We start from the raw sequence: 12,108 nt of genomic DNA, 5'->3' as shown, positions 1-12,108 counted from the left end.
CTTGCTGGCAGGTCTTAGGATGAATGGAGGGCACCAAGTGTCTGTCTGATAAGACTGTGCTCTAAACCATGTCCTAGGGCATGGTCTGAAGGCACATGAGACAGCCACCTTGCTGAAGCTAAGCAGGTTTGGGTCTGGTCAGTGCTTGGAGGGGAGACCATCTGGGAACCACATGTAGCCACCTTGAGTTCCATGATGGAAGAAAGGTGGGATATAAATGTAATAAAATAATAAATTAATGTATTAATTGGGGCTTACTCCCCAGTAACTGTGCAGAGGATGGCAGCCTTAGACCTTAAGTGTTATTTTTGTGATTTGAATTGTGTGTGTGTGCGTGTGTAGGATGCAGCAGAGGAGTCCTCCATCTCTGAGCTATAAGTCTGTATGAGATGAATGGGAATAGCAGTGTAGTCAATGCGTTCCTTTTGGGGGCTGGTGTGCAGGAGGCAGAGTTATTGTTTAAACATCGGAACGAATCATTTCATAATAGCCATTTTTTTACACAGCCAGTGTGTGTGTTTTCTTCTCACCTTTTTAGGCGTGGTCTTTCTGTGGTGCTGCTATTGCTGCAGGTACAACCTTGTCATTACAATTTTACCACTTAAACTTGCAGCTATCGGAGCTCCTCTGAGGATGGGACGGAGGCCAATATACATGCCTCTCCACCAGCACCTTTGGCCCCTGTTTCTTCTTACATAACCATGTCGAGCAGAGCAGAGCCCTTCTGATTGCCGAAGCAGATGCTTGTGGCTTGTGCTGTCCTCAGATGCGCCTGTGCTTTGGACACACATGTGTGTATTTAAGGCCACATCAAAAGCTCAGTCATAAATAGAAGGGAGGTTCTGATGCCAAGAGAGCCTCTGGAGCTAACCTTAAATTAGAGGCGTGGTGACTTCCGAAGTGTTGCAAAGCCATTTCCAGGGAAAGAGAATAGTGGCTTAGTGCTTATGCTGTTACCACCAGCTGTGCTTGCATCATCTCAGTAAGCCAGAGCCCGCAGTGAGGTTCACAAGTGCTTTCTAGCATGGGAAATAATGCAGAATGAGTGAGTATTAAGTAAATGCGGTGGATTTCAGAACTTGGGGTGTTTGCTCTCTTATATAAATTGGCATTGAGAAACTAGTTGGCAATGGCTGGACAATGGCATCTCAGCAGAAGTGGGTTCTGTCCTGACCTGTTCTGATTTATGTATATGTTATGTTTATCTCCTGCCTTTTCTCCAAGGAGTTCTAGGTTCTTGGTTCTTTCTTCCCTGACCTTCCCCCCCTCCACAACAAACCTGCGAGGTAGGCTGGGATGGGGATCGTGATTGGCTCAAGCTCACCAAGTGAACCTCATGACAGGCGGAGATTTGAACCTGGATCTTCCTTATCCACCACCCTGCCTCATTTCAGGGCCTCTATTCAGTGCTGGTGATGGCAACTGGTTGACAGCCACAGCACATCATGCTTATTAGTTATGAAAGTTATAATACTGGCCTAAGAATGATACTTGAAGGGGGCCATTGGAGACTTGTGACAACCCTTTAGATACTGTTTTGAGAAGGCTATGGGGAAGTGTTGGTTGGTGAGATCTGGGGGGAGTTGGAGTGGGGCTTGTGGATTTCATTAAATGCCCTCTACCTTTCACTCCATAACTTGAGCATTGCCCAAGAAGGCCATCACTAGTCCACTTCAACAAAAGTGGGCCAGATATCCAAATAATATCCATTCAAAGGTGGTGTCTATATGCCATCCGTTCAAATATTGAAAGTTTATTTATTTATTTAATTTCTTAATTACCCATCTGGCCAGTCATCCGCCAACTCTGGGCGATGTACAATAAATAATACAACAGTTTAAAACAATAAAATTCCACATTGAAACATCGTATTTCTAAAAATACCCTAACCCACCCCAAATGCCTGCCTGAACCTTGTAAGGTCCTCAACCCATTGCATTATAGGAGGTGAGCGTTTATCCTTCCAGTGCTGTAATATCAGTCTTTTAGCTGCCAAAAGGGCATGGAGAATGCATTTATGCTCCCCATTCATTAATTTCCAAGAAGCAGGTAGATAATTTAAAAGAGCATATACATCAGTGAATATTAAAAACTTTTCCAGTGCAAAATTTATCTGTATAATCTCCTCCTCCCAAATAGAAGCACTACTGGACATTGCCAAAACGCATGTTTAAAAGAAGCATTAGCTGCATTACACCACCAGCAATTAGCTGAATTAGACAAACCCTTATTAAAGAGATGTTGTGGCGTCCAATAGACACAAATGTTTTTTCTGAATAAGACCCAGCCTAAGATCCACAGATGTGACAAGTATGCATGCCAAAGTGGTGATCCATTGATTATGTAAAATGGGACAATCCAGTTCCCTATTCCATTCCTGCTTAGAATCCTATATATCATATTTATTCACTAATAACAAACTGTGAGAGCTGGACTATAAGGAAGGCTGAGCGCCGAAAAATTGATGCTTTTGAACTGTGGTGCTGGAGAAGACTTTTACGAGTCCCCTGGACTGCAAGGAGGTCAAATCAGTCCATCCTAAAGGAAATCAACCTTGACTGCTCATTGGAAGGACAGATACTGAAGCTGAAGCTCAAATATTTTGGCCACCTAATGCGAAGAGAAAACTCTCTGGAAAAGACCCTGATGCTGGGAAAGATTGAAGGCAAAAGGAGAAGGGGACGGCAGAGGATGAGATGGCTAGATGGCATCACCGATGCAATGAATATGAACTTGAGCACACTCCGGGAGAGAGCGGAGGACAGGAAGGCCTGTCACAAAGAGTTGGACACGACTTAATGACTGAACAACAACAACAAGTATTTATAGACATGGACTGTGGGTCGCTTTGCCTGACCATCCTCAATAAGTACTTCCAGTAATGATGGAGGCTCTGATGCTGTAAAAGCGGCAGGGCCAAACCTAGATACTAGCAAATGTTGCAATTGCAAGTATTGCCTTTCACTCTATAACGTGAGCACTGCCCAAGAAAGCCATCGCTGTGGCTTTCAAACTAAAATCCTATGCACAAAACATATTAAAATACCTTTACAAAATAATAAAATCAAACAACAAAGAGATATAGCAATCACCTTTATATCCAGAGATGAGATGTGTGAAGTACCGAGGGTCTCTTATTTTTCTCACTAGGCTTGTTGGGACCTAGCCATTTGAGGTAAAGCCCATGGCTAAGTGAGCAGGGGCTTTTGGGGGTGGTGCCTCTTTATGGTACCCTCCAAAAAGACTGGGCTTCTCTAGGGAGGATGCCACAAACGGGGACACCAGGAAAAAGGCCCTGCTTGTTGTAAAGGCTGCAACTTCTGGCTTCTTCTCCCAAAATGAACCCAGCGCAGGCTGTGAAAGGGCACCCTGGACCTCACACACTTCAGCTCTGAGTTTGAATGTTGACTCCTCTCTGGGTCTCTCTGGCCAACGGAGTTCTTGTTTTTTAATAACTGCCAACCAGGCTTCTAGTTCCTACCCAAAACTAAGAAAGGGTGGCTTGTTATAGTAATTTCATACAGTTCTCCAAAATATGAACAAGTGTATGTGTACTAGCAAAATTTGCCCTTTTCTTCTTTCCTCACTCAACAGCTGCGCACACCAGCTTGGTATGTATGCTAATCAGCAGGATGTATCTGTTTGTGTCAACTGTTTACGTATCTCTGAGAATCGAGAATATCTCAAACTTCTAAAATTAAAACCAATAAAGAAAGCCAACAACAATCCACATTGTTCAAGAGCAATGAAAGTGTGAAAAGTACAGTGTGCAAATGTGTAAAAATATTAAAGGGCATTCTGGACTAAGGCAGTTTTTTAAAATTCCCAGTGGGTGAATTTAATATGATACTTTTTGCCAGTGTTGATGGAATTCTCCTCTTTTCAGATATGAGGTTACAGGTAGCAAGGGGGAGAATAATTGTTAAGCCATGATGCAATCTTAAATGATTTCACTGACCTGGAAATTGTTCTAATCCCACTGGAATGCTGGGCTCTTACAGACTGTAATTCTAGGTGGGGATTTTGCTGGCTAGCCCGCTCCCCCATGCATGGTGGTCCTGTGTTCAGTGTGTGAAGGGGCCCTACATTTGTGTCATAAGAATACAGGAAGAGCCACGCTCAATCAGACCGAGGATCCATCTAGTCCAGCATTCTGTTCATACAGTGGCCAACCAGCTCCCTCTGGGAAATCCACAAGAAGGACATGAAGGCAAAACACCCTCCACCCATGTTCCCCAGCAATTGATATACAAAGGCATACTACCTCTCATGCTGGACGTAGCATATAGCCATGAGGACTAATAGCCATTGATAGCTATATCCTCCATGAATTTGTCTAATCCTCTTTTAAAGCCACGCAAATTAGTGGCTATCACTACATTCCATTAATTCCATGTTGACATATATGCATAGGGCCCTTCCTCACAAGGAGGAACCATGGGCCAATCCAGGTTTATCCGTTGTGTGGATGAGCCCTACATGCCTATGTTAGTATGCATGTAGGGTGCCTTCATGTGGCCACTGAGTGCATGGCCAGGTGTGTGGTCAACATGCACACATCAGCAGCGCAAAGATAGGGCAAGCTGTTGTCACCCTGAGACGCCCCCCCACACACACATATGTTTCCAACACGTGCATGTGTATGTGCATGTGTGAATCTCCCCTCCCATGGAAGAAGATAGGAATTGCTAAGAGAATTCCTAGAACTCTCCTAAAATTACAATTCCAGGAGTCACTTTGGAGGAGCGATGATCACTAACACTCTCTGAAGATGTTTAATGTTTGTAATGTAGTGTGTATTGCCTTGTTTTTGTAAACTGCCCTGGAAGCATCTCTGAAAGATAGCATATAGAGCTTTTCAATTTATTAATTTAATAGGAAACAGGTAGCTGCCTTTTATGGAGTCAGACCAATGATCAATTTAATTTGCTCCCGTCTAATTAGCAGCTTTCTGCTGTCTGAAGTCTTTCACAGCTCTGCCACTTAAGGTTCCTCTAACTGGAGATCCTTTTAACAAGGACAGAACATGGAACTTCTTACATAGAACTCAGTGCTCTATCACGGAGCTGTATAGTGTAGCCTATGTGTTTACTTTCCATTGTAAACAGGACAGAACGAGTCATTTCTTCCATCATCCTAGCATTGCAGGCAAGTCAAATCATAAGGCAAGACTATTAGTGGTCAGCCAGCTATCTGTGAAGCCTCAATCACAACTGTGCCTTGGCTTAGGATGCTTGCAATTGCTTGTATATTGTTAGGGACAGATGTTGCAGGATGCTATCTGTTCCCCCTTCTCAATTACTGGGATTGAGCATCTGGATTTCTGTTAGGGCCGTGGCTCTGACTCAGTAGTGGAGCGCATGCTTTGCAGGCAGAAGGTCCCAGGTTCAGTCCCTGACACCAGAAATTAAAAGGATCTGAGGTAGACGGACTGGGAAATATTTCTGCTGAGATCTTGGTGAGACGCTGCCAGTCAGAGGAGGCAATGGTAGGATCAATGGACCAGTGTTTGACTCAGCACAAGGCAGCGTCATGTGTTTTATTTGTTATTTTATTTATTTATTTATTAGAAATATTTTATTATCTCATTATTTATTTATTTAGCCTCCCCCCCCCCCCAAAAGGAACCCAAGGCGGCTTACATGATCCCCCTCATCTTGATTTTATCCTCAGAACACCCCTGTGGGGTAGGTTCGGCTGAGGGTTAGTGACTGACCTAAAGTCACCCAATGAGCTTCATGGCCAAGAAGGGACTAGAACCCAGATCTTCTGAATCCCAGTCCAACACTCTAGCCACTACACCACACTGGTTCTCAATCCTTGACTTGAATAACTTGTTTTCCATTCATAGTCATACAAAAACATCTCATGGGAGTTCTCTCTCCCTAGCTTACCTTCACTTGTGCTTCTCTGTTTGCATGTGTACTGCTTCTCTATCTGGTGACTGAAGACAGAAGTTGCTCATTTGTCCTTGGGGTGACAGAACCAAGAAGCTACTCTAAGCAATTTGTGTGCGCACAGCACTTTCAAACCTTTGATCCAAAGCTAGATAGTTTCTACCTTCATCCTTTCTGTGGGCTGGCGTCTTGCCCTTAGTGGTTTTCCAAACTTCCGCTGGAAATGAATTCCCACGCTGAGCCTGATGTTGCTAGTTAAATTGGAGAGAAGCTTCAGAAGAGAAATGCTTAGGGATGGAATCCTTTGGACAGGAGAAAGATGAGTAAAGCAAAATTATAAGAGGATACAGACAAAGGCTAATGCTGTCTCAAGTATTTCTAGAAGTTAAAATTTTGTTTAGTACCACTGGATTTTTTTGTTTGGGAGGCCATTTCAGAATGAATGAAAGATAAATGTTGCAGAAGAAATTAATAAAAGAAAAAAGGCAAGCAGAAATTTCTCATATCTTTTGGTTTTTTAAACTGAAATGATATCTTTAAAATTGCATGTGTTGTAAAAGATTAAAGATGCTTGCAGTTTCTAGCACCACTGCAGTAGGAGTGAATCAGCATGTACTCTTAACAAAGCCCATAGACCTTTTATTTCCCCTCCCTCCAATACTGTAACATTGCTTCAAAGTAAATGGTGCTCTAATGCTTTGGAATAGAGCTCTAGGAATGGCACACCAAGCTGTCCTCCTTCGCTGTGAATGGAGTAGCAGCTGTTACCCAGGGAGATGTAGAGCGTGGGGCATCCTCAAGTTCCCAGATCTCTGGGGGACACAAACACTTTTCACAAGTACAGGAAGCTCTTGGAGTGGAGGAAGGAAATCACACCCAGTGTCTCCAATGCGTGTCTTAATTACAGGGCCGGCCCAAGACATTTCGCTGCCTGAGGTGAAGGATGAGATGGTGCCCCTCCCTTTCCATGTACAAAATCTGTATAGGCAGATGTATCTGTCTTCAACACTAATGATGAGGCACTGCACTCCACTGAACCTGAAGGAAGCAGGCCAATTTAAGGGCTCCAGAGTAGGCTGCAAGGCACACAGCTCTCTCCTTGAACACCTTGCTGCTGCCTCCTAGCATCTGCCACCTGAGGCAACTGCCTCACCCTGCCTAATGGTAGGGCCAGCCCTGTTTAGTTATTCCTTTGTGACAGGAACCGATGAATTAGGAACGTAGGAAGCTGCCTTACAGTGAGTCAGACCAGTGGAGGTTGGTGGCTCCCGTTTTGGTGGGGTTATGAATCCATCCTGGGTTTCAGACAGAACCAGCCAGAACTCTAAAGGAGCTATCCTAGGTTCTGAACCCTCTCCCCAAAATAGGTCCAGAACCTTGGATAGCTCCTTTAGCATTCTGGCTGGTTCTGACTGAAACCCGTAATGGATTCAAAGCCCCACTGAAATCGGAGCCGCCAGCCTTCACTGAGTCAGACCATTGGTCCATCTTGCTCCGTATTGTCTATGTCAATTGGCAGCAGCTCTCTAGGGTCTCAGACAGGAGTTTTCCCAGCTTTACCTGCAAGATTGAAATCTGGGACCTTTTGCATGCAGAGCATGGTATGTCCTCCTACCACTGAGCTACAGCCCTTGTATGGATGTAGCAGACCAGCCTTCCCCAACCTGGTGCCCTCTAGAGGTTTTGGACTACAATGCCGAGCATTCCTGACCACTGGCTGGGACTGATGGGAGTTGAAGTCCAAGACCTCTGGAGGGCACCAGGTTGGGGAAGGCTGTCATAGACCTTCTTTGTGCCATTGGAGACTCTGCCTTTTGTAGCATCTCAGATGGCCAGTTCGGAAGGCACGTGTGTCATAGGCTCTGTTCACAAAGGAACGATTGGTACATGGAGGTTGGAGGTGGGGAAGGTGGCTGTGATCATGATCCTGCTCCACTGTCTACGTGATCATCCTTCATGCTTCACTAATATCTGTAAAGGGGCTGTGTGTGCCCTCTTGTGGGGCACCTTCTTGTTTGGGTGTGGGCTGGTTACTAGTGGTGTGTCTCCTACAAATATGGTTTTGTAGGCTCTGTAAAAGCAGCATATGAACTGAGTTGGGGTGTGTCCAGCTAACGTGGGGCCTCCCCCCACCCCCACTTTCCCAAGAATGGGTTTCTTTTTCCATTTGGGTGAGTGGGATGCAGCTACTTGCAATGATGGGCTGATCTGCACCATGAATCAAAATCACCCTCTGTTTAATCATTATGCCTTCCCTGATAGACCTTTAGCCACTGAGAGTTGGAGCTTTCTAGCTGGAGATATCTTCCCCTCCTCTATTATGTTAGAAGATGGAAATTATTGGTAAACTAGTTTATGTCTGTAGTGATGTACCCAGGGTATGCTCTTTCTTGCCAATGGGGGCTTCCCTTCCAGTGCAGATAGCAACTTGGGGGGGGGGGTTTACAATGGGATCACAGCAGGGGAGTAAAGGGTTAAAGTCTTCCTCCTCACCTCCTACTATCTTGCTGCTGTTCAGGCTTCCCCATGGGTGATAGCCAGTGTGGTGTAGTGGTTAGAGTGTTGGACTGGGACTCAGGAAATCCAGGTTCTAGTCCCTACTTGGCCACAAAGCTCACTGGGTGATTTTGGGCCAGTCACTGACTCTCAGTCTACCCTACCTCGCAGGGTTATTGTGAGGATAAAATGAAGAGGAAAAGGATTATGTATGCTGCTTTGGGCTCCTTGGACAAAAGGTGGGATATAAATGTAACAAATAGAATAAATATGTATTTACGTTTTCTAAAACCCTGCACTGGTTAATTGCATTTCTGTAATTCATATCCCCTCTGCTTTGGCCCTTTTTCTAATTCTTCACTGCCATGATCATGTTTGGTGAAAGAAAATGGTTTCCTGCCTTGTGGCTACCCTTGTGCAACAATCCCCCACCCCCCAATGCATCTTTTGGGGGCAGTTTCCTGTTCTGGAATTGCTGCATGATCAGCAACAACAACCTCCTTTTGCAAGTAAAAATGTTCATTGTACAGTTCTGCTTTGAGCCCACTGAGACCTGTGGGCCATTGTCAGGGGCAGCTGCATTTGCTCATTACAAGAACCTCAGTCATTAATGCATCAATTCAAAGCTCTTAATACAATTCCTAGTTCGCAATTATAAATCCATCTAAATCTCTTTTCAAGCGAGACTGCAGCATGCCTGCCTGGGTGCATTCACCCAGAGGGGATGCTCTAGCTTCCAGTCAATGAATATATTTGTAACATCTCTCTCTCTCTCTCTCTCTTAAAAAAAAAAAAAAGCACTACTCTTTCCAGACTAAACTGGCAAGATTGCACATCTTGCCAATTAAGGGTTTTCAGCATAGAATAAAGCAGAGGGATGAATATATTTTAACCCACTGTTTGCTGTGGAACTGTTGGTAAATTTGATATGTGGAGATCTGCATTTGCGTGCACCATGTGCCAAATGGTTTTAATATGTGCTGTGCCACTTTAGTATGAGAGGGTGAGAGAGACTGCCTCCCAAGCACAAAATCATCAACTCTTTTGGATGCTTATTTTTAGGGTCTGAAGAACTGGTTGGGGGCAGGAGGGGGGATGGGGACAGGCAACCCATGCTTCCCTGCGCTTGGACTTTTTGGACACCTTACACAGACTTATTTGCTCGATTTCTTATCTGTACTTGTTTTATAGGCTAACACTGAATGTGAACTGCCATCCACATTTGTTCTGCCTTCAAATTTTAAACCCTCTACCTTCCCTCCTTTCCTTTTCTTCCTCCACCCCTTTCTTTATGGCTGTGTTATATGTTATTGAATTATAACTGAAATACCAATGAAAAGCTATAGATTAAAAAAAGAGGGAAAATCAGTGTGATGTGCAGAAAACAAGAGGTGAAGCTCTTCATGGCACAGGGAAAACCACATCAGTCACTAACTGCAGATCAAGCTGCTGTTAAAGCCAGAGGAGCAGATCCTGTTAAAAAGTTGGCAACCCTACTTGTTTGTTTCTTTAAATTAAATTTTTAACCTATCCCTCCATATATATCTTCTTGCCAGATAACTACAGTGTCCTGCATGGTGCTTCGGTTATGTGGTACTTGAGAATTATTATAGTTCTGAACAAAGCTGTATGGTGTTTGGAGAATACTACAGTTCTGAACAGTTTATGCTAGGAAGGATTACTATTATCATTATTATTACTACTATTATTATTTTCCGACATTTCTAACTTACCTTTCTTTAGACAGTATAAGCTTGCAAACCATAAAAAGATAGTCAAACAGTAATACAACAACAATTGAAATGATCAAAACAAAGTTATGATGAAGTATTACAAACAGAACCCAACAATGAAAAGCTCAGTTAAGAAAAGCAATATCCTAAAATGCCAGCTGGAATAACCCTACTTTCACTGCTTGTCTAAAAATTAGCAGCGGCGACCATTATTTAGCCAGAGAACAGAGCTGGTGTCAAGGGTAGGCATGGTCGAGCCCCTGCCGAGGGCCCAGACCTCAGCAGGGGGCCACTGGCAAAAGAGTCCCCTGCAGTTGCTCCTCTTCTTCACCACTGCAACCTGCTTGTTCACCTGCCTCTTCGTGGTAGCAGTGATGAGAAGAGGATGAGGAGAAAGAACAGCTGATCACAATGGCAGCAAAAAAGTGGACTCATTGAGGGAGGGGGTCCATTGAAGGTGCCTGAACTAAGGGGCCCTCAAAAACCTGGAGCTGACACTGCCAGGAAATTTGACTGAACCTCCCCACCCTTGTGTGTGTGGGTGAGAGGAGAGCAGCTGGCACAGGTTTTCTCTTCACCAGCAACACCCTTGTGACTTTTAATCTTTTATGTTTAGGAATGATCCAGGGTCAACATGTCTGGCTAAGAAATAGTTACAGAAATAGTTATACTGAGTTATACTCAGGACAGCTACTTTCCTGAAGACCTTGAGGACTTGCAGCCTGAAATATTTACCTCCGCTGCTTATAACATTCTGTATTGATTTCAAGGTTCTTTTCATTATCGCAAGCTGCAGTGATTAAGCCTCTAACAAGCATCTTGTCATCTCAAGTATTGCCTTGTGCATTTTGATTAGATTCACTGTGGAAAGCCTGAATGATGACCTTGGGTGGTGGGAGGGGAAGTAGTAAGCAAAGGGCTTGCTTTCTAAAAGGGTACATTTCCAACTCACAAGACTGGCGCCCAATTGCAGAGAATGCAGTGGTGCCGTATTTGATGGCTTTGCCACTTATTCACATACACGGCCATCTGGAGTACAGGTTACAGTTACAGTAGTGGTGATCTACCAGCAGTGCTGTTTACTAAGTCTTAGAATCAGAATCATAGGATCATAGAATAGTAGGGTTGGAAGGGGCCTATAAGACCATCGAGTCCAACCCCCTGCTCAGTGCAGGAATCCAAGTCAAAGCATCCTTGACAGATGGCTGTCCAGCCTCATCTTGAATGCCTCCAGCGTGGGAGAGCCCACTACCTCCCTAGGTAATTGGTTCCATTGTCATATTGCTCTAACAGTCAGGAAGTTTTTCCTGATGTTCAGCCGGAATCTTGCTTTGAGGAGATACATCACAAAGCACCACAGGAGCAATTGGCATTAGTAATTACTACTACTGCAGACAGGGTCAGCTTCAGATTTGAGAGGACCTTGTGCAAAGTTTCTTCTGGTGGCCCTCTCCTTCATCAGTGGACCCTGCTGGGTTTACCTGGTGGCAGAGACAGGCAGTAACAGTGCCTTGAGCAGTGCTGGGTGGCTGGGTCATCTAGCTGCCATTTTGATATCCTTCAGTGACCCAGAACACTCCATCAGGGGCATTGTGGAACTTTAAAATAGCAGCTGGATCCAACTACTCCACGCTGCTGATAATGCCAGGCCTCTGTGTGTGTGTGCGTGTGTGTGTGTATGTATGTATGTATCGGGGGGGGGGGGCTGGTTAGGCAACAACACTGTGCTCTGCTCGAGTGCTGGGGACCCTGGCAACTGCCCAAGGATGCCAGGTATTGATGTCAGCTTTGAGTGCAGAATTCACATAAGCCCTTTTTCATACCATTTATCTACATTCCATGAATATGTGTGTATGAGAGGGTAGTGGTGGTGGTGGTGGTGGGGATTGTATCCATGGGCTCCTCCCCCAACTTCTGCATGTTCAGCTGAAGGTCTGTACATCATCTGTGTCACACAATCTGTGGGCTTCGTCACATGGAGC

The 12,108-nt window shown here is 44.6% G+C and overlaps 1 protein-coding gene across 2 annotated transcripts in view; it reads left to right on the top strand.

Annotated features, from left to right (window-relative positions):
• The window catches only part of PREX1 (phosphatidylinositol-3,4,5-trisphosphate dependent Rac exchange factor 1), a 335,075-nt gene that overhangs the window by 73,662 nt on the left and 249,305 nt on the right, over nucleotides 1-12,108 (top strand). The window lies entirely within an intron of this gene.

Source organism: Heloderma suspectum, chromosome 4, assembly GCF_057233095.1.
Source record: "Heloderma suspectum isolate Gila_16-S chromosome 4, 16-S_ref, whole genome shotgun sequence".
NCBI lineage: Eukaryota > Metazoa > Chordata > Lepidosauria > Squamata > Helodermatidae > Heloderma > Heloderma suspectum.
Note: the sequence above shows the minus strand (reverse complement) of the source record. Positions and strands in the feature narration are given on the sequence as shown.